A 21999-nucleotide genomic window follows, 5' to 3' on the forward strand; every position below is an offset into this window, starting at 1 on the left:
AATATATTGCTGAGAAACTGAGGCACAGAGAAATCAAGTGATTTTTCTTGTGGTTACATGGTTATTTATTGATAGAACTACAAAAGCATCTCCAGAGCTCTCACCACTACAACACGTTGGTTTTATAATAGACCTTTTCAAAATTTATCGGCTAACCAAATGCAAGCCAATGAACTTTAACCACTCAACAAATGATGTGATGAGCAAATATATCCTCAAATAGCAAAGTCTCAATTTTGACCCAATTCTGGTGTATTTATAAACACACCAACAATCAATCTAAAAGGAGTTTGCAATACTGCTAAATGCGTATCTTCGCAGGCAACTACTGTGATATAACATTTCAAGAACTGAAGCTGGAAAAAAAAAAATAGGTTAGAATTTTCCTTGAACTTAAAGCTGCCCAAAATGGGGCCTCTGTTTTCTGGAGTATAAGATTTCAATGCCCTCTCACTTGGCCTTTGGATTGCCTGATTGAAAGGCATCCTCCTTCCTCCTTAGATACCATAAAAGAGAACTCAAGTTAGAGCTGTTTCACTCAATTCAACTCAACTTTTCTGAAGACAATACAAACAAAAGCAGGACCAGGTCACTGCTACTGATATGCCTCATGGCCATTCTAAGGAAGAATTTGCTGAACTCGTCAGCACCGACAAATGTGAGTATGCCATGGATTGCACACCTATAACAAGGTAAAACTAAACGAAGAAAGAAATGACAACGATAACCAGACAATTCCACCTTAAATGAATTTGGAGCTGTCACTGACTAATGTAAGTTGAAAATATAAAAGAGTATGTTCTTTTCATCAAATGATGTGAATTGGCCATTTCTGAATTTTTGACTGATCTGAGCAGTCACAAATTGGCTGCAGCTGTACATGAAGCTCTACTGTGTGAGTAAACCCAAGCTGCAGGGCTGTAGAAAGCCTGTTCTCTTGAAAAGCATATCCTAACAAAGTCTCAGTGTTCTATTACTAGGCTGAAGTTTTGTTATTAAGATCCTATGACTACATAACCCTTTCTGTAGTTGCCTGCCCTTGCTTACTCCAATCCATAAAGATAAAAAAATTTAAGCCAGGAAAATGCAGACTAGGACAAAGATGTGTGATTACACGTCTTACTTTTCTCATATGGATGGTCTTTTTCATAATACAGCAAGAGAGAGCAAGCATATTTACTTCCACTAATATTTAAGTACAATTGGAATCTCCAAGCAGGATGTTAAAAAAGATGGAAAAACTCAGCCAGAATCAAATAAAAGTATGGCACAGTTTTTACATATAGATAATAATTTTCTTTTTTTTTTTTTTTTGTCTTTTTGCCATTTCTTGGGCCGCTCCCGCGGCATGTGGAGGTTCCCAGGCTAGGGGTCGAATCGGAGCTGTAGCCACCGGCCTACGCCAGAGCCACAGCAACGCAGGATCCGAGCCGCGTCTGCAACCTACACCACAGCTCACGGCAACGCCGGATCGTTAACCCACTGAGCAAGGGCAGGGACCGAACCCGCAACCTCATGGTTCCTAGTCGGATTCGTTAACCACTGCGCCACGATGGGAACTCCAAGATAATAATTTTCAATGATCAGGCTTTTGCACCAGAACAATCTCTCTCCTCATAGCCCAGGCCATTCTGCTTAATTCCAAAACACAAATACACTTCTCCAAAAATCTTCTATCATAGTCCCTACTATGGATACCTTTAAGAATTTGCTTATAAAGAGCTGCATAATCTGCCAGCTCCATAATCTGTTCTGTATTATTAAACTCAACAGAAAGCTCCATATGCAGCAACAGGAGGTCATAGGCAATTAACACTGCAAATTGTAAGGTTTAGAATCTTTGCATGACCTTTAAAGGTCAACACAGTTGCCCATTCACATGCATGCAATTATACAGTGACTAGTTCATAGCAGGAAAAAAAACCATAAAAATATTGAGTAAAACAAACCTTGTATTCATCAAGAGCTACTTTGCACTCTCCAGGCTTTATGTGAAGAGTTAGCGTTATGTAGCCCAAGGAGCTAAAAGAGCAAAGGAGACTTGTTTAGCTGATTGTCCCCATTTTGTCAAGTACTAAATCCAGCCTACCACCATAATTGCTAAGAAGACAACATTGTCACATTATCCAATCTCTCTGTAAAGAGTTTCCAAAATCTACTGTGCAAAAGGAGCATTATAAATATAAACATAATTGAATAAATATGTTTGTGCTATTGCTAGGGGAAAGGGAGATGTACCTTCGCTAACTGGCCATTCAGGGAAAATCATAAAATAATTAAATGTACCATGGAGTCATTTAGGAGACTGAAGGAAGTGATTAAAAATACTTTTTTTTTTTTTTTGTCTTTTTGTCTGTTGTTGTTGTTGTTGCTATTTCTTGGGCCACTCCCGCGGCATATGGAGGTTCCCAGGCTAGGGGTCGAATCGGAGCTGTAGCCACCGGCCTACGCCAGAGCCACAGCAACGCGGGATCCGAGCCGCGTCTGCGACCTACACCACAGCTCACGGCAACGCCGGATCGTTAACCCACTGAGCAAGGGCAGGGACCGAACCCGCGACCTCATGGTTCCTAGTCGGATTCGTTAACCACTGCGCCACGACGGGAACTCCAAAAAGACTTTAATATATGCATATAAGCTCTGGTTCCTTAGTTATATCTTATACCCCATATAGATAATTGTGAACAAACTGGAATACTCTCCTTAGAGCTTAGATACTCACATCTCATCTGAATCCCAAGTAACATGAAAAGTCTTATCTTTTTCAGTGGTAGTAATAATCAATTGTCTAACTAGGCTAGATTTTCACTAATTCCAATGACTAGCTGGTCTATAGTTACAGCACAGGATAAAATCCAACATATACATGTGGTGTACACATTGGAAGTGGGTGGGTTTAGGAAATTTAATCAATCTGTAGTATAATATCAATATGTTTCTGAAAATTTTGAAGATCCCATTTGAAACCAGAATAGTATGCACTAATATAACACTCGGCTTGTGTTTTGACTGTGGAGGCGCATATTTAATAAAGACAGCATACAGATATATTCACTGTTTAAAATGTGTTGAAATTCCCAGTCATAGTGTCAATAGACACATCCCAAAGCTCCCCTGCATAGAGGACAAAATTGATTTTTTTTCCTTGCATTTGTAGCCTAATGAATAAAAATATCTCCAAAATAACAACTGAAGAGAAAAAAAAAAAAAATACTGCCTGTGACAGTGGCTCAAAGAGTAAAACTCAATTATAAATGACCTTGTTAAACCATGGATACAGTTGCATTATAGGTCAAACCATGCAGAAATAGTGAAAAACTAGGTACCTAAAAATGTACACGTTTTTAAAAGTCCTTCTCTCCCTCTTTAACACAAACCAGTATTTTACATGGGTCCCAATAAAAACATATGTACATATGTATGCATGTATGTGCACATATATGTATAGATATAGAGAACAGATCTATACTGCAGAGAAATGTATGTATATTTCTTCACATTCCAATGAAGTCTAACCATTGCTCTTAAAATCTCTTTTAAGAATAAGCAAAACACAAGAATTGTTAGCTATATTTCATTGACAAGGGCACTGAATCACCATGCCAAATGAACAGAATCAGGCTTTCTAAAAATTACCCAATAAATCAGTGGTCAATGACAACCACAAACCAAAACCAACTTCTAGGTCTCTGTTTGCTAGGCCCACCTTTCCATCTTCCCTGTTTCAGGCTGCACTCCAGACCTAAAGTAAAACTGTTCTCTAGAAAGACTTATGGTACCCACTGTGGGATTACTCATCCTCTTCCAGTGGTACAATTCCTTGGGCTCCAAGTAGTTTAAAATAAACCAAAGAATTTTCCAACAAAATGGCAAATTCACCATATTACACAGCGCTTAAAAAAAAAATCAATGGTTCATAAGCAAGATATATCATGTGCCAATAATGTGCAGGTATATGGATCATATATGAGGTTGATACAGCTGGTTTGGCCTTCATATCTAGCAGAGGCTGTTTTCAATGCAGTTCTTCTCTTTGTTTTGATGGAACCCTACTAATAACAGGTTGATGAATTACATTTGTAAGTGTCAGGTAAAGACCAAAGGGGACTGTGTTAAATGCTTATTTTACTTCAACTTGAGGGTTTTTCACCTAGAAAACAAAATGCATTGCACAGGAAAGTTCCTTATTTTTACTTGAATCTTTGACGAGCAAAACAGCTGCAGAATAATGTGACTTAATGAGGCATCCCTAATAAAATACTGGAGAAGTAAAATCAGGGGCACTGAACTGTCTGCACTCTGGTTGTTTCAGCTTCTCAAATATATTAGAAACAACTGATGACACTTTGGAGCATTCTTAGTTTGGGACATGCATTAAAGAGGCAAATGCCCATCAGTTTGCAGCCCCAGCTGAACCTAGGCAGAATCTGACAGTACCTTTGATTAGGGCCCATGATTAGAAAATGCCTGGAAAGTGCTGGAGAGGCACATCTTACCCCACCTGTTTAGGGTGATCTATAACCTGCAATTAGTGATAAATCAACCCTAAAATGCACTTTCAACATATCAATATTCCAAAACACACTGTAAAAGGATCATCACTCAAATACTATATTGAAGATACAGAATCCAGGGCCACTAAAATTTTCTGATAACATAATTCTATAAAATCTTCTATCACCCCCTGAGTTTCATCACTTGATAAATTTTTAAAAAGGAAGAGTGGCCATGTCTAAAAACAGATCTTTTTGCAGCTGTGTCATCACATTTTATAACTTTGTGGTTAGTAAATACTATAATGCAGTCTCCAAGCAATATGTACCTCTTTTTGACAGAGATCCATGGGATCTCAATGAATCTTCACTCTCCAATTTGTCACTGCTAAAATAGCTAATACTTTTCAGATACAAAATCACACATATTTAGAAACCTCGGGTTTCTTTTGAGCAAAACTTGTAGCTTTGTAGGTGTTTGCTTTCATGTCAAGGTTTTTTGGTTCTTCTTTAAGGAACATATATCATAGCAATACATATAAATATGCAAATTCAAGCATCCTAACTACAAAGACTTCAGTCTCAAAAAATGCCTAATTTCAATAAAGCAACACAATGATACTGTGTTCTTCCTCGTAAAAGTCACTGTGCCTAAACATTCAGTTGGCAGTGACACTGCTCTCATAGTATTATACCTATAAATAATTCAACCTAATTTTTTTCATTGCAAATTAAGAAAATGAAAATAAAATAAGCCCCAATGTGGTTACTAATGGCCTTTCAATGGCTACTGATGGCTTAAAAAGTAAGGACTCTAAAAATGTCAAAATGCAAACTGACCCAGGATGAGATCCAGAACAAAGTAGGAAAAGAGAAGATTAAATGCATCTAATCATTTTTAGGGTCTTAGGTGCCAAATTTGAATTTGTAAAGGATTCGCCAGCCTGAGAGGACATGTGCAAACACGGGAAGACTGAAATAAATACAAATAATCTTAATACTCTGGTTTTTAAACGATTTAGAAGGGGTTTCAGTCTCCTTTGCTACTTACTGCCATTCGGCACCTTACACAGAAATCTTAATCATTTGTCTTACATTTCCTAACAGAGCAGTTTTAAAGTGTTCATTGATAACAGTCTGAATGTTGATGTCTCAAACAATCTAGCTGGGGAAGACGGGAACCAGATAATTATCATGCAGTCAATAGCCGTTGAAATTCACCCTGTCAGGAGTCAAAGACCCTTATACACTGACTGCTTTGGGGGTACTTTTCAAAGCAAAGGTTGCATATAGGTTTGTTTTTGTTTTTGTTTTCCAAGAACGATGTTTCCATAATTCAAGAGGGGATTTAATACTCACAAAAAGAAGATGTTTTCTTTTTTATCCTATTGCCACAAGCCAAACTCACCCAGCACAAGGTGAAGAGAGGCAAGCTAGCCACTGTAGTGACTACACATGTGATGCCACATGCTTCAGGCAATTGTTCAACACTCCATCAGGAAGTGGAATACTGACGAGGAAAGCCTCACGCCTTCCCCGGGGCTCTGCAAGCACCTACAGTTCGTCCTTTTCAAGTGGAACTAGATAGCTGAGCCCGCAGTTCTAGAAGAAATAGGGCGATGGATCTCAAACTTTGCTTTGCAAAGGCAGTTTCTGGAAATAACACGCTCCCCACTGACAAGTGCAGATCAGTAGCCTAAAGAAAACACCTCTTGGTGGAACCTGGCCTTTTGGAATAGAAGGGGGAAGGGACAGGAAACAGTAGGGCAGAAAAACTGTGTATTATTGGCAAGATTCAGAGGCATCTATTTGGAAAGAAATGAAAAACCATGAGTTTCCCGAAGCTGTTCTTTTTCTCAACTCTTTCCAAAATGATCTTTTTTCTAAAGCGCTCCTGTATCATCCTTTACTAAAGCTTTATTTCATTCAGTAGTAGAACGTCTGGTAACAAATCTAAATAAACCTTTAACATAGATGAGGCTCCGGAACTTTGATCAAAGTGATTCTTTATGAGAAACAGTTCGAAGTAGAGATATCAATAGCCTCAGTGAAACCCCACCCTCTGCAGACAGGCCTGAGAATTAACTAATCAGAAGTGGACAAAAGTGGGCATTTCATAAAGGCGACCTGACATATCCCATTGATCCACCCTGGAACCTCCAACTTCTTATTAGGAGTCGAAAATGGTTGCCGACAGAGACTGGTTTGGTTTGGGGATCGAATTAAAACCCACTGCAATACTCGGCCGGGTCGCTCTCTGCGTTAAGAGAAATGGGGCAGAGAAGAAAGAGAGGGCACGATTCTCGGAACCTCCTTCGCTTGCTCTGAGCCCCTCTCGGCGTCTCTCTACCCCCCACCCCTACCCTAGCCGCCTAACCAGCATCTGCTATCACCTCTCGCCTTCCGCGGGCGAGCCCCGTACAGCCCCGGACCCCCGGGGAGGGGAGGGCTTCCGGGCCCCGAGTCCTTCGGCTGCTGCCCGAGTTCCCAGCGCCGGCAAGCGGCGGGAGGCGCGGCTGGCACCTACCTGCAGCCCGGCTTCCTGGTGGCGGCAACACCTAGCGATGCTCCTGCAGCTTCCGCGGGCCCGCGCCAGCCTTATCGCTCTTGCATCGCTTCCAAGAGGCCAATCCGCCGTCACCGTTCTGGGGCATAGGGAACCGAAGTCTGGTGGTGCGTGCTCGTGGAGGGCGTGTGAGTGTAGCCCTGAGCGTGCGTGTGAGCGCGCGCGTGTGTTTCCTCCTCCGATGGCAAAAAGGGTCCAGCAATCTCTTGACAATCCAAACTGGAATCCCCTTAAAGTGGGTGGAAGGTGACGTGCGGGAGCCTCGACTCTTTTCTCCCCTCGTTTTTTCACACGCCCAAGTAATCGAAATACTTGTTTACTGAGGAAAAGCCAAAGTCTCGCAGCCCTAGCCTGCGTCCGCGGTCGCCCGCTGTCCTCGCTGGATGCGCGCGGTGCGCTCAGCTCCCCCGACTGCGAGAATCAAAGCGATCTTGCAGCAATTACCACTCTTGTTCCATCTCTGATTCGTTTGCTTTTAAGGCCGAATAAAGACTTTTCCTCTCCCTACACGTCGTCTCTGTCTCTCACACATACACACACTCACACATCTTCCGTTCCCTCTCTCCCGCCCTCCCTTCTGCTCTCTGGGGAAAGGCAATTGGACAGAACAGTTCACCTTCAGGAAAGCAGCCTTTGCCACGTACTTCTCTAGTTCCCAGGGTCTTGCAGGTCCCGCGTCTCCGATGTACGAGAGTCCTGGGGAGGTTCGGGGTAGCAAGAAGCGACTCTGAGCCTGGCAGTCCTCCGCCTGCCAAAACGCTTAAGTTCCTCGGTTCAGGTGCTCCTGTTCCGGCTTTTAACAGATAGGTCCCAGCTGATGCCCTCTCGGAGACTTTGCGCCAAGTCCACTTAGCAGCAACTCCCGGCCAGCTGCCTCCGCTCAATCCCGCTTCGAAGTGCTGCGGCCAGATCCCCACGCAGCTCAATCGCTGCCCCTGCAGGCATCATGGGCTAGGAGGAAAGGAAATCACCCCCTAGTCCCCAGTATGCTGGCACTGTTATCACCGAGGAGGTGTGAGTTCCAATACTGAACACAGCGAGCAGGTGCTGCCGGTGTCAATTCGCTGAAGGAGGGAAAGGAAAGAGAAGGGGCGGGGGAGGAGGCTGAGGGAAAAAATCCAGATCACCAGAGGAAAAAGTAAGCAGTTTAGTAACCGAAGCCTCCTTTCGGCCTTTTACCCTAGGCGCTGCACTGTCAAAAGACACTAGTGCTTCCTTCTAGAAAGTCATCGTAGAGGGCAGACACCCCTGTTCCACCCAGACCTCTTATTTCAACCCAGACTGGGCATTCCGGAAGTCCGGAATGACTGCCTTCCCTGGCAGTGTACTGCAAGGAGAACGCAGGGAGAAAACAGGTGCCAACACTCCAGGGCGAGTTAAGCAGGAAAATGCTAGGGCAGGACCAGGCGGCGTTGCCTCCCTCGGCCTCTCTCCCAACAGCCACTTCTGTTAGCAGCCGCAGCTGCTTCTGAGAGCAAACTGCGGTCTTGCAGAAAGAGAAAGAGGCAGTAAAAGATGAGGGCGGCAATCGGTATAAAAGCTGGACTATGTCTCCCTCTAGTGACTGACTAGGCTGCCAATTTCTCCACAAAGAAAAAGGAAACAGTATCTGGTTTCAAAGGATCTTGTAGTTTTAGAAATTCCAACCTCTAGTGGATTTAGAGAATGGATTTTCACTGCAGCGCTATGTAACCAGAGTCCTTGCTAAAGGAACCTCGTGATATTTACAGAAATTTATTAGCAACACCCTGGAAGGTTGTCCTCACAGATTTGGTCAAATTGGGTGCTGGTTTAGGCATAATGCATAGAAGTTCAAATAAAGGGTATTCTTAGGCTCACTTTGAATAAATTTGGTGATGAGCAAAATTTTAACTCAGTGATTAGAGGGTTATGCAAAAATGGTAAGGAGTAATAATGAATTTAGAAAAAGAAAAGGAAATTTAAAGCAAAGAAGTAGAAGGCTGATCCAGGAAATCTTACAAGTTCCTTACATCTAGGGACAGCTCAAAGATCTTACTTTGGGGCCAATATTCATGCCTTGCCTGTAACAAAATTAATTGTCAAGGTAACTAAATTCCTTCCGGCTCTGAAGTTTTGTGCTTTTATGGCTCTAATTCACTGAAACCATTGACAGCTAAGTATCATGTGTTCTCTTCATCTGCTATAAAATAAAAGTAACACTAGCCGCCACACTGAGAAAGAAATGTGGTATATGCGCTTCGCTTTTTAGTGATCTTATCTTACTTAACATGATTTGTGATTCAATCGTATTTTGTATCTGAAGAGCATCAAGTAATTTAACTAGGTTGAAGTTGTGGTTTTAATTAAAAGGGTTACAGAACTAACTTGGGTCTACATGTCCTGGTGCAGTAGAGCAAATTTACTAACACCTGGCTGTGGCGAAGAAAGTGCAGCGTTTATTGTCCGTGCCTGTTAAGAAGTTGGGCTTTTTGAGCCTTAGCCATCCATACTCCTTGTCAGGTGCTTACAGTAACACTGCACTTTCATTCATCAACCCGGTGTCAGTAGGTTGGCCTAATTGCACCCAGGCATGTGGACCCAAGTTTGGTTTGGTTAACAGCAGTGTCACAGTTTTATAACGTTTTGTTACTTCAGTCAAGTTCAAGCTATGTACCATCTATAACTTTAATATTTAGATTTTAGGAACTTACTCTTTGAAAGTTTTCACTCAAAATGTTTCTGTATGTTTCAAATTATTTTTAAAATGTATTCAAGTTATGATTAAACATCTTCCCATTCCCATTCATTCTAAATTTTTGGAGTAGCTCCATTTTTACTTGGTAATCTAATTTAGTATAGGCTTAAAGAAAAAAATCTATAAGAAAATCAACTAATTGAAGTCATTTAAGAAAGGATACAAAACTAAATCAGTGTAGGTTTTACTATTTTATTTAATTGCACTATGGTAGATTTTAATCAATCAAGCACATGGCAATCATCTGAGGTCCCCTCAAATGGTCTCTTTCAAAAGGTTCATTTCATAAGATCTTGAAAGATTTTCATTTCATTCCTCTCACCTAGCAACTTATTTCCCCAGGGAGCAAAGTTTACGTTTTAAAACACCTGGCACTGCTTCCTTGCAAATCTTACAGTAATTCTCAGTCTGCTATGTTAAGGAGTAGGAATGACTGGAGATTTGGGCTGGGAGGAATAGCCATTTACAAAATCATTTTAGAACACTGGGCTTCCTTCCTTAGAAGAAATGTAACATACACTTTATAATCCTTCTAGCTTCTACTTCAGTAGCTCTCTGTGATTACAGGAAAATTAATCATCGTATATTGTTGACATTTTATTTTTATTGTTAAAAACATATATTTTCATCCTTATTTTCCTAATTAAATCCATTATGTTTTGGCAAAAATATGAAAGTAAAGAGAACAGATGTATAAGTTAATTATAAAATATAATTGAGGAGTTCCTGTCGTGGCGCAGAGGAAACGAATCCGACTGGGAACTCTGGGGTTTCGGGTTCGATCCCTGGCCTTGCTCAGTGGGTTAAGGAGCTGGTGTTGCCTTGAGCTGTGGTGTGGGTCGCAGACACGGCTCAGATCCTGCGTCGCTGTGGCTGTGGTATAGGCTGGCGGCTGTAGCTCCAATTGGACCCCTAGCCTCATATGCTGCAGGTGAGGCCCTAAAAAGCAAAATAAGTAAATAAATAAAATAAAATAAAATTGAATTTCTTACCAGAAGTCACAGGATACTGAAATTCTGTAATAACCTTTGTACTCTTTGTAAATATCTAGATAATCTCTAATGATTTTTAGGTCAAGGCCTCCCTATTTCCAGCACCTCCTAGGTTTTGAAATCAAATATTTTGTTTTCCCTCCAAAACAAAATGGCAAATACCTCCCTAGTTTAATAGAAATCTTCAGATGCTACTTCTTATCATCTGTTTATTTAAACTGCCTGCCTGCACCCATGTAAGCAGTAAAAAATAATTACTTGGAATGCAGAAATTCACTGATAGTAACTCTCTGTTGCTCTCCATGTTCTGAGGGCTAAGAGGTCACTTTGGGGCATTTTAAGCTTCCTGCTAAAGGCTCTCTTATATAATAACCTCAAATTCTTCTCAAGACCTCACAACACCCCATCAAGAACTTATCACCCCATGTTACGTATGAAAAGAGTAAGACAATTTCACCATGACGAAGCGGCAGAGCTGAGAACCAAACCAGATCCATCTATGTGAATCCAAAGCTAGTTTTTTGTCTGATTTGACTTTGATTTTTTTTTTTTCCTACCTTCCCCAGCACCACCACTAAAATATGCTGTCTTCTATATTACAGGGAAATAAAATCATTTGGACCTGGCTGTGGAAAAAACTTAGCCAAAGAACATGGGTCTATTAACGATAATCTTTCTATTGAAAGAAGTTATTTATGGGGAAAAGAAAAATTAACACCAGCCCCCTTCAGCCCTCTGCCACGGTCTAGGGTATTGAAACACATGAACAAAAATCCTGATTCCTAGTGTTTAAATGAAGAGGAGTGCTCCCCATTCCCCCTCGTCTCCTCTTGTTTTGTTTATTTGGTGCTAACCACCTCATCTCTTTTTTTTTTTTTTTTTCCGGTCATGTCTCTCTCCCAGTCACTTTGTTTTCATGTAGTCAGGTAAACAGAAGGAAGCACAGAATCCATTTCCTACAACCTCGGGTGGCCAGGGATCAAACCCACATCCTCAAGGACACTGTCAAGTTCTTAACCTGCTTAGCCACAACGGGAACTCCACACATTCACTTTTTATACAGCTTTAAAATAAGATAAACTTCAAAATACGGGACCTCAAGATAACAAATTTTATCACACCAAATACGGCCAAAGTGCTGATGTGTTCTCATTTATTGATTTTACAATGAGTAAAATGTATGAGTCTTAACGTAGAAAATACTTATTTTTATATGTATTTCACAAATGACATCTTAACCTTAAAAAAAACTATGAAACCACTAACCTAATCAAAACTCTCACTTGATCCCTAACTTTTAGAATCCCCATCACCTAGCAAAATATCTAACATACAATAAACACTTGATGGGTTTTTTTGTTTTGTTTTGTTTTGCTTTTTAGGGCCTCACCTGTGGCATATGGAAGTTTCCAGGCTAGGGGGCTGAACTGGAGCTGTAGCCACCGGCCTATGTTACAGCTGAGCAGCATCTGCGACCTACACCACAGCTCATGGAAATGTTAGGTCCCTAACCCACTGAGTGAGGCCAGGGATCAAACCCACATCCTCATGGATCCTAATCAGGTTCATTATCGCTGAGCCAGAGGGGAACTCCTCAATAAATATTTTATGGTCAGTAATCAAAAAATCAAACTGGTCAAGTGAGCAGACACGACATTGAGATAAACCACAAGAACCACCCCAAAGAGTGGTATGAAAAAGTACTGAGGCAGACTTAAATGGAATAGGGAGGCAATGAAACAAACCACCGCAAAACTTAGTTTCTTAACGAGCAAGCATGTATTCAGTTCACTCTTCTGAGGGATTGGCAATTTTGGTTGAGGCTCAGCTAGGCTGAACAGTTCCTCTGGATTCAGCCGAGCTTACTTTTCTATCTACGGTCAAACAGCAGTATAGCGTCTCACTCAACATCAGACAATCGGCTCACTGTAAGCTGGACTACTGGGGAGTAACTTAGCTTCTTGTCCTTTATCATCTAACAGGGTAGACCGGCTGTTTAACTGGTGGCAATCACAGTCTACCAAGAGTAGCACTAGGGGAAGCCTCAATATCCAAACACTTTCCAAGTCTCTGTTTGCATCATGTTTACTGCAGTCCCTTAGCTAAGTAGTTCAGGGGCCAGCCCAGGTTCAAGGGGTGAAGAAAGACCCCATTTCTTAATGGGTAAAGCTTCAAGAACACATTCAAGAACCTGGTACAGAGGAAAAAATGTATTTGTTTTCATTTATGCAATCTAGTACTATAGCTATCCCAGAAAGCGAGCATCTTACACAGTAGCTTCATCTACCAAGTGTCTCATGGGCTGACTTGTAGACAGCAGAGTATTCCCATTGCAGATTTAAGGACACCTGTCTTTTGGGTAAGAATAAGGTTTATCCAGATTATTGCATTCCTGGACTGTTTCCATCATCAATTTAAAAGATATAATCCATCTAACAGCTTTCACCAATACAGTGAAACCTGTTTCTATAATGCTTTGACTCACCACAAAGCAGAAATTTTCCAAGATTTAATATACTTTCCACATTAGTCACTGAAGTCATCCCATGGCTTTGATTTATAGTTCAGATTCATCAAGAGTATTATAAAATCTGACTTGTTAAGCTAGAAATGACTAGCAGCTTTTACATGACAGTAAATCATCCCATCTTTGGTACGGACCTGACAGCATTTATCCTGGTTCCTCAGAGACTTTATTTGTTCACTCCCTGAATTTTACCATACTCCAAATAGTTGAGTAAAACCTGGCTTTATTGAAGCAAGCTTCCCAAAGGGACTTGATTGAAGCCCTTGGCATCACCAAACCACATCTCTAAAACAATCTCTACCTGGTTAACTCCAACTCACTCACTAAGGCTTAGGACAAGGGTTATCTCCTCTAGGAAATCATCTGTAACTCCCTTAATCCACTGAATTAACTGTTTCTCCTGTGCGCCTTCAGACACCTGATACTTCCCTCTATCTTAACACATCGCATTGTATTGTAACTGAGTCATTTTAAAAGATGATCCCACATTAGGATACATACCTCTTGAAGGTACACAGTTCTGTGAATCTTTGTTTCATCTTGCAAAGCTACAGACATGAATGGGTGAGCAAATAACATATCACTTCATGAGATTGTGGAACATTGTATGGGCACAATTATTACAATATCTAATAATAATGACTTTTTAGGCCTCCATCTTACTGCTCAAAGATTAGATTCATCTAGACAGTAGATTCCCAAGTGGCTATTGGCAATCTAACTGAAGAAAGCTGGCATGATTTATAAAATTATCCTTATTACTGTACCCACACACACACCAGAGACTGGAGCTCAAATGCACTCCTTAAGGTCTCTCTCGTCCTCCTGACCTTCAGAGCCGCACCTGCTTGTTTCTATTTCCTACATTCAGCTGCTTCTATGCACATACTAGCACTAAGCCTCACTTTAGAATAGTAACCGAAGTTCAGTTTGCTGCAACAGCTGAACCACAGTGGTTCCTAGAGTATAGGGAAAAATTCACTTCTTCACAATGTTATACTTAGTCCAAGATCAAAGAATAATAGCCGGACTCTCTAGAAGGCCCATCTCTGGATGATCAACTTGTTTAAGTTACAAGCATATAGACATTCTCTCCAAGATGTGCCCACATTGTCAGAGTTCTTAGACTAGAAAGAGAACTAGTCTCAGCTTCATGTACCCAGCATAAGCCCTTCCCTGCAACAGCTTAGATACTGGTGTTGAGCCCAGGTCTCTAGTGTCTAAACATCCTCATTCCCTGTGAACCAGATGTTGGCCACAGGGAGGGGTGAGATGAAATGGGCTTTTTTTTTTTTTTTTTTTTTTTTGGTCTTTTTGCCATTTTTTGGGCCGCTCCCATGGCATATGGAGGTTCCCAGGCTAGGGGTCTAATTGGAGCTCTAGCCGCCGGCCTACGCCAGAGCCTCAGCAACGCAGGATCTGAGCCTCGTCTGCAAACTACACCACAGCTCACAGCAATGCCAGATCCTCAACCCTCTAAGCAAGGCCAGGGACCGAACCTGCAACCTCATGGTTCCTAGTCGGATTCATTAACCACTGCACCACGATGGGAACTCCGAAATGGGCATTCTTCATCTCACTCTTTGGCTAGATGTTTGCTGAGTTGCAGAGACCAGAGAGGAAAAGAGCCTTTAGAGGAATCTAACATTTTTTTCCCCAGTAGTTCGCAGGACAATGTGAAATTAGAGATAAGGGCATGCTCCTTGTCTGAAAAATTTCAAACATAGGAGACTGGCTGAAGAGACCAAGAACAGCAGTACAAAAAAGAGGGTCATCAGATAGTCAAGAAGCAAATCTATCATTCCACAGACAAAGATTACTAGTTTCAGGACCCAGTACGTAGTCACACAACTTGCATGTAGTTAGTATGTACTCACACAAGGTAGTGGCCTGAGACATCAAGGCAATAAGAGAAACATAAAACTATTTATTGATTGTACTGAATTTGTGCCCTTTTTTATTAATGAGATGAACATATATTCTTTGAATATTGGCCTTTGGGACATGTTAGTTCTAGAGTATAAGGCAGCAAGAAACTATAGATACTACGTGCTAGTAGAAAGAAACTATTAATATCATAGTAAACTGAGACCTCATGATTTCTAGAACTAAATAGGAAATGAGTAGCTATAAAATCATCATGAACAGCTAGCATGAAGCTTGGATTGGGCAGAGACTGACAAACTCTAGATCTATGAGAAATTAATGGCCCATGGAATGAATATATACAAGCCTCAGCAGTACAGATTAGAAGGCAGGATTACCTGGATTAAGGATCTTGTCTTACTAAACTGCTCCCTTCCTCCATCGAAAATAAAAATCTCCACTGGTTTGAAGTAGAAGTCCAGAGTCTTTTAAGTCATCGGCTATCTTCATTCATAAGATTTTTATAAGTTACTAAGAGTCCTGAGATGTTATACATAGCCTCCTGGCAATACTACCAGCTCCAGATGATCTCTCCCCTGACTTTATCTCCCTTGCAGTAATCATGGACAATTAATGCTTCATCTTATGCTCACTCTTCCAGGCTGGTTTACTGGGTTAACAAGATTGCTTTTGTCCTCTCACTCCCTTTTTGCCCTCTTTCCTCCCCTACTTCCCCACTGCAAGGTTGTGGAAGCAGATAGACTCTCACTATATCAGGGAACCAAAGATTTCACATAGCAAGATACATTCTGAAGGAACAGACCAAGGCTAAAGTCAGTTTTAGTACAATGCTGAGAGCCTGGTCCTCCTCATTTTAGCTCAAAGCTCCATTTCCCTGCATTATTTGCTAACTAGATGTTAATAACCCATAGTATTGTTCATCCACAGAATGTGGCTAAGAATGGGGTGAAGGGGAGTATAATCCCTGAACTAACTGACCACATATCAAAGACTTTTTTTTTTTTTTTTTTTTTTGTCTCTTTAGGGCCACACCCACAGCACATGGGAGTTCCTAGGCTAGGGGTCAAATTGGAGCTGTAGCTGCCAGCCTACACCACAGACACAGTAATGCTGGATCTGAGTAGCATCTGCGACCTATACCACAGCTCACAGCAATGCCAGATCCTTAACCCACTGAGCAAGGCCAGGGATCGAACCCGTGTCCTCATAGATAATAGTCGGGTTCGTTAACCACTGAGCCAGGACAGGAACTCCTCAAAGAATTTTTTTTTTTTTTTTATTTTCCCACTGTACAGCAAGGGGGTCAGGTCATCCTTAGATGTATACATTGCAGTTACAGTTTTTTCCCCCACCCTTTCTTCTGTTGCGACATGAGTATCTAGACATAGTTCTCAATGCTATTCAGCAGGATCTCCTTATAAATCTATTCTAGGTGGTGTCTGATAAGCCCAGGCTCCCGATCCCTCCCACTCCCTCCCCCTCCCATCAGGCAACCACAAGTCTCTTCTCCATGTCCATGATTTTCTTTTCTGAGGAGATATTCATTTGTGCTGGATATTAGATTCCAGTTATAAGTGATATCATATGGTATTTGTCTTTGTCTTTCTGGCTCATTTCACTCAGTATGAGATTCTCTAGTTCCATCCATGTTGCTGCAAATGGCATTATGTCATCCTTTTTTATGGCTGAGTAGTATTCCATTGTGTATATATACCACCTCTTCCGAATCCAATCATCTGTCGATGGACATTTGGGTTGTTTCCATGTCCTGGCTATTGTGAATAGTGCTGCAATGAACATGCGGGTGCATGTGTCTCTTTTAAGTAGAGCTTTGTCCGGATAGATGCCCAAGAGTGGGATTGCAGGGTCATATGGAAGTTCTATGTATAGATTTCTAAGGTATCTCCAAACTGTTCTCCATAGTGGCTGTACCAGCTTACATTCCCACCAGCAGTGCAGGAGGGTTCCCTTTTCTCCACAGCCCCTCCAGCACTTGTTATTTGTGGATTTATTAATGATGGCCATTCTGACTGGTGTGAGGTGGTATCTCATGGTAGTTTTGATTTGCATTTCTCTTATAATCAGCGATGTTGAGCATTTTTTCATGTGTTTGTTGGCCATCTGTATATCTTCCTTGGAGAAATGTCTATTCAGGTCTTTTGCCCATTTTTCCATTGATTGATTGGCTTGTTTGCTGTTGAGTTGTATAAGTTGCTTGTATATTCTAGAGATTAAGCCCTTGTCTGTTGCATCATTTGAAACTATTTTCTCCCATTCTGTAAGTTGTCTTTTTGTTTTCTTTTTGGTTTCCTTTGCTGTGCAAAAGCTTTTCAGTTTGATGAGGTCCCATGGGTTTATTTTTGCTCTAATTTCTATTGCTTTGGGAGACTGACCTGAGAAAATATTCATGATGTTGATGTCAGAGAGTGTTTTGCCTATGTTTTCTTCTAGGAGTTTGATGGTGTCCTGTCGTATATTTAAGTCTTTCAGCCATTTGGAGTTTATTTTTGTGCATGGTGTGAGGGTGTGTTCTAGTTTCATTGCTTTGCATACAGTTGTCCAGGTTTCCCAGCAATGCTTGCTGAATAGACTTTCCTTTTCCCATTTGATGTTCCTGCCTCCCTTGTCAAAGATTAATTGACCATAGGTGTCAGGGTTTATTTCCGGATTCTCTATTCTGTTCCATTGGTCTGTCTGTCTGTTTTGATACCAGTACCACACTGTTTTGATGACTGTGGCTTTGTAGTATTTCTTGAAGTCTGGGAGAGTTATGCCTCCTGCTTGGTTTTTGTTTCTCAGGATTGCTTTGGCGATTCTGGGTCTTTTGTTGTTCCATATAAATGTTTGGATTGTTTGTTCTAGTTCTGTGAACAATGTCATGGGTAATTTGATAGGGATTGCATTGAATCTGTAGATTGCTTTGGGTAGGATGGCCATTTTCACAATATTGATTTTCCCAATCCAGGAACATGGAATATCTTTCCATTTCTTTACATCTTCTTTGATTTCTTTGATTAAAGTTTTATAGTTCTCGGCATATAGGTCCTTTACCTCTTTGGTCAGGTGTATTCCGAGGTATTTGATTTTGTGAGGTACAATTTTAAAAGGTATCATTTTTTTGTATTCCTTTTCTAATGTTTCATCGCTGGTATACAGAAATGCAACTGACTTCTGAATGTTCATCTTATATCCTGCCACTTTGCTGAATTTATTAATCAGTTCAAGGAGTTTTGGGGTTGAGTCCTTAGGGTTTTCTAGGTATAGTATCATATCATCTGCATACAGTGACAGTTTGATCTCTTCTCTTCCTATATGGATGCCTTTGATTTCTTTTGTTTGTCTAATTGCTGTGGCTAAGACTTCCAAAACGATGTTGAAGAGCAGTGGTGAGAGTGGGCATCCCTGTCTTGTTCCAGATTTGAGTGAGAAGGCTTTCAGTTTTTCCCCATTGAGGATTATATTTGCTGTGGGTTTATCATAAATGGCTTTGATTATATTCAGGAATGTTCCCTCTATACCCACATTGGCGAGGGTCTTGATCATGAATGGATGTTGAACTTTGTCAAATGCTTTTTCTGCGTCTATTGAGATGATCATATGATTTTTGACCTTTTTTTTGTTAATGTGGTGTATGATGCTGATTGATTTGCGTATGTTGAACCATCCTTGTGAACCTGGGATGAACCCAACCTGGTCATGGTGTATAATTTTTTTGATATGTTGTTGGATTCGGTTGGCTAAGATTTTGTTGAGAATTTTTGCATCTATATTCATCAATGATATTGGCCGATAGTTTTCTTTTTTGGTGGTATCTCTGTCTGGTTTTGGAATGAGGGTGATGGTGGCCTCATAGAATGTCTTTGGGAGTATTCCTTCTTTTTCAACCTTTTGAAAGAGTTTAAGGAGGATGGGCACCAATTCCTCTTTATATGTTTGATAAAATTCACCTGTGAAGCCATCTGGTCCTGGACTTTTATTTGTAGGGAGTGATTTGATGACCTCTTCAATTTCATTTCTAGTGATCGGTCTGTTCAGTTGGTCTGTTTCTGCTTGATTCAGTTTTGGCAAGCTGTAAGATTCTAGAAAATTGTCCATTTCTTCCAGATTGTCAAACTTGTTGCCATACAGTTGTTCATAGTATTCTCTTATGGTTTTTTGTATTTCTGCTGTATCCGTTGTGATTTCTCCTTTTTCATTTATAATTTTGGTGATTTGGGTTCTTTCTCTCCTCTTTTTAGTGAGTCTGGCCAGGGGTTTGTCAATTTTGTTCACCTTTTCAAAGAACCAGCTCTTGGTTTTATTAATTTTCTCTATTGTTTTTTGAGTCTCTATTTTATTGATTTCTTCTTTGATCTTTATCATTTCCTTCCTTCTGCTGACTTTAGGACTTTTTTGTTCTTCTTTTTCTAATTCGTTTAGGTGGAGGGTTAAGTTGTCAATTTGGGATCTTTCTTCTTCTTTGAGAAAGGCCTGGATTGCTATAAATTTCCCTCTGAGCACTGCTTTCGCAGCATCCCATAGATTTTGAGAGGTTGTGTCTTCATTATCATTTGTTTCAAGGTAGTTTTTAATTTCCTTCTTGATTTCCTCATTGACCCATTGGTTTTTTAGTAGCATGTTGTTTAGTCTCCATGGAGTAGGTTTTTTCTCTTTGCTTTTCCCATGGTTGATTTCTAATTTCATGGCATTGTGGTCAGAGAAGATACTTGAGATAATTTCTACGCTCCTAAATTTATTGAGATTCGCTTTGTGTCCCAATATGTGGTCGATTCTTGAGAATGTTCCATGAGCATTTGAGAAGAATGTGTATTCTGCTTTTTTTGGATGTAGTGTCCTGAAGATATCAATGAAGTCTAACTTTTCTATTGTTTCATTTAGGATCTCTGTTGCTTTATTGGTTTTCTGTCTAGAGGATCTGTCCATTGATGTGAGGGGGGTATTAAGGTCTCCTACTATGATTGTATTCTCATCAATATCTCCCTTTATGTCTGTTAATATTTGTTGTGTGTATCTGGGTGCTCCTGTATTTGGGGCATATATGTTGACAATAGTAACATCCTCTCCTTGGATGGATCCCTTAATCATTAAATAGTGTCCTTCTTTGTCTTTCTTTATGCCTTTTGTTTTAAAGTCTATTTTGTCTGATATGAGTGTTGTGACTCCTGCTTTTCTGTCATGTCTATTGGCATGAAATATTTTTCCCCACCCTTTCACTTTCAATCTATATGTATCTTTTGTCCTAAGGTGAGTTTCTTGTAGGCAGCATATTGAAGGTTTTTGCCTTTTTATCCACTCAGCCACTCTGTGTCTTTTGATTGGGGCATTCAGTCCATTGACATTTAAGGTGATAATTGATAGATGATTATTTATTGCCATTTGAACCTCGTGTTCCAGTTGATTCTATGGTTCTCCATTTTTTTTTTTTTTTTTTTTTTTGGTTGGATGGTCTCCTGTTATTATCTGCTTGAGTGGTTTTTTTTTTTTTAATTTTTTGCAAATGCAATATTTGGTTTTGGCTTGTGGTTGCCCTGTTTTTTAAGTATGCTAACCCCTTCCCATAAATGTGTGTTTTAGCCTGATGGTCCTGTAAGTTCAAACACTTCATTACTATATTAAAATTAAGAAGAGGGACATACATATAAACAAAAAGGGTTATTTACCTCCTGACATCCCTTGCCCACATTTTATGGTTTTGATGACTCTTTTTTATTTTTTTCTTTTTAATTTTATTTTGTTTGAAGCATGTTCATGATTAAATCTGTATGCTGGCTTATTTGAGTGACTTCTCTCTGATGCAGTTTCCTCAGTCCTAGTTCTTCCTTTTCTTCTTCTTCTTCTTTTTTTTTTTTTTTCTTTTCTTTTTTCTTCCCTTTCCTTCCTTTCTTTTTGGTTTAGAGAAGCCCTTTCAATATTTCCTTTAACCTGGGTTTTGTGTTGCTGTATTCTTTAAGTTTTTGTTTGTTGGGAAAAATTTTTATTTCCCCTTCTATTTTAAATGATATTCTTGCTGGATAGAGTATTCTAGGTTGCATATTTTTTCCTTTGAGCACTTTAAATATCTCTTGCCATTCCCTCCTGGCCTGTAGTGTTTCTGTAGAGAAATCAGCTGATATTCTTATGGGGGTTCCCTTGTAGGTAACATTCTGTTTTTCTCTTGCTGCCTTGAGGATCCTCTCTTTATCACTAACTTTTGCCATTTTTATTGTGATGTGTCTTGGTGTGGGTCTGTTTGGGTTCAGTTTGTTTGGGGCCCTCTGTGCTTCTTGTATCTTGAATCCAATATCCTTTAGATTTGGGAAGTTTCCAGCAATAATTTCTTCAAATATATTTTCCATTCCCTTATCTTTTTCTACTCCTTCTGGAATTCCTATTATGCGTAGATTGGTCCGCTTTATATTATCCCATAGGTCTCTTATATTGCTTTCCAGTTTTTTGATTCGGTTTTCTGTCTGTTGACCAGATTGAGTGATTTCCATTATTCTATCTTCCATATCACGGATTCGTTCTTCTGCATTATTCATTCTGGTTTTTACTGCCCCTAGTTCAGTTTGCATCTCTGCAAATGAATGTTCTAGTTTTTCTTGGCTCCTCCTTATATTTTCTAGTTCCTTTCTGAGGGTATCTGCATTACTGTTCATATCTTCTCTTAATTCCTTCAGTATTTTCACTATTTCTCTTTTGAACTCCAGGTCTGTCAGACTGCCAAGATCTGTTTCATTGTTGACTGTTTTAGGTGAGTTCTCCTGTTGGTTTGACTGGGAGTGGTTTCTCAGCTTCTTCATCTTGCTTGTTGTTTTCTTTCTCCTGAGGGAGTTGTA

At 40.3% G+C, this 21999-nt stretch overlaps 1 protein-coding gene across 2 annotated transcripts in view; it reads right to left on the reverse strand.

Moving 5' to 3' along the window:
* Nucleotides 1-8553, reverse strand: part of FAM19A2 (family with sequence similarity 19 member A2, C-C motif chemokine like) — a 501549-nt gene extending 492996 nt beyond the window's left edge. Inside the window, exon 1 of one of the 2 annotated variants that reach the window (XM_021091913.1) lies at nucleotides 7021-8553. The gene's annotated coding sequence lies outside the window, so the exon portion shown is untranslated. The remainder of the gene's footprint in view (nucleotides 1-7020) is intronic. The other variant, XM_021091914.1, reaches the window with a different exon arrangement.

Source organism: Sus scrofa, chromosome 5 (assembly GCF_000003025.6).
Source record: "Sus scrofa isolate TJ Tabasco breed Duroc chromosome 5, Sscrofa11.1, whole genome shotgun sequence".
NCBI lineage: Eukaryota > Metazoa > Chordata > Mammalia > Artiodactyla > Suidae > Sus > Sus scrofa.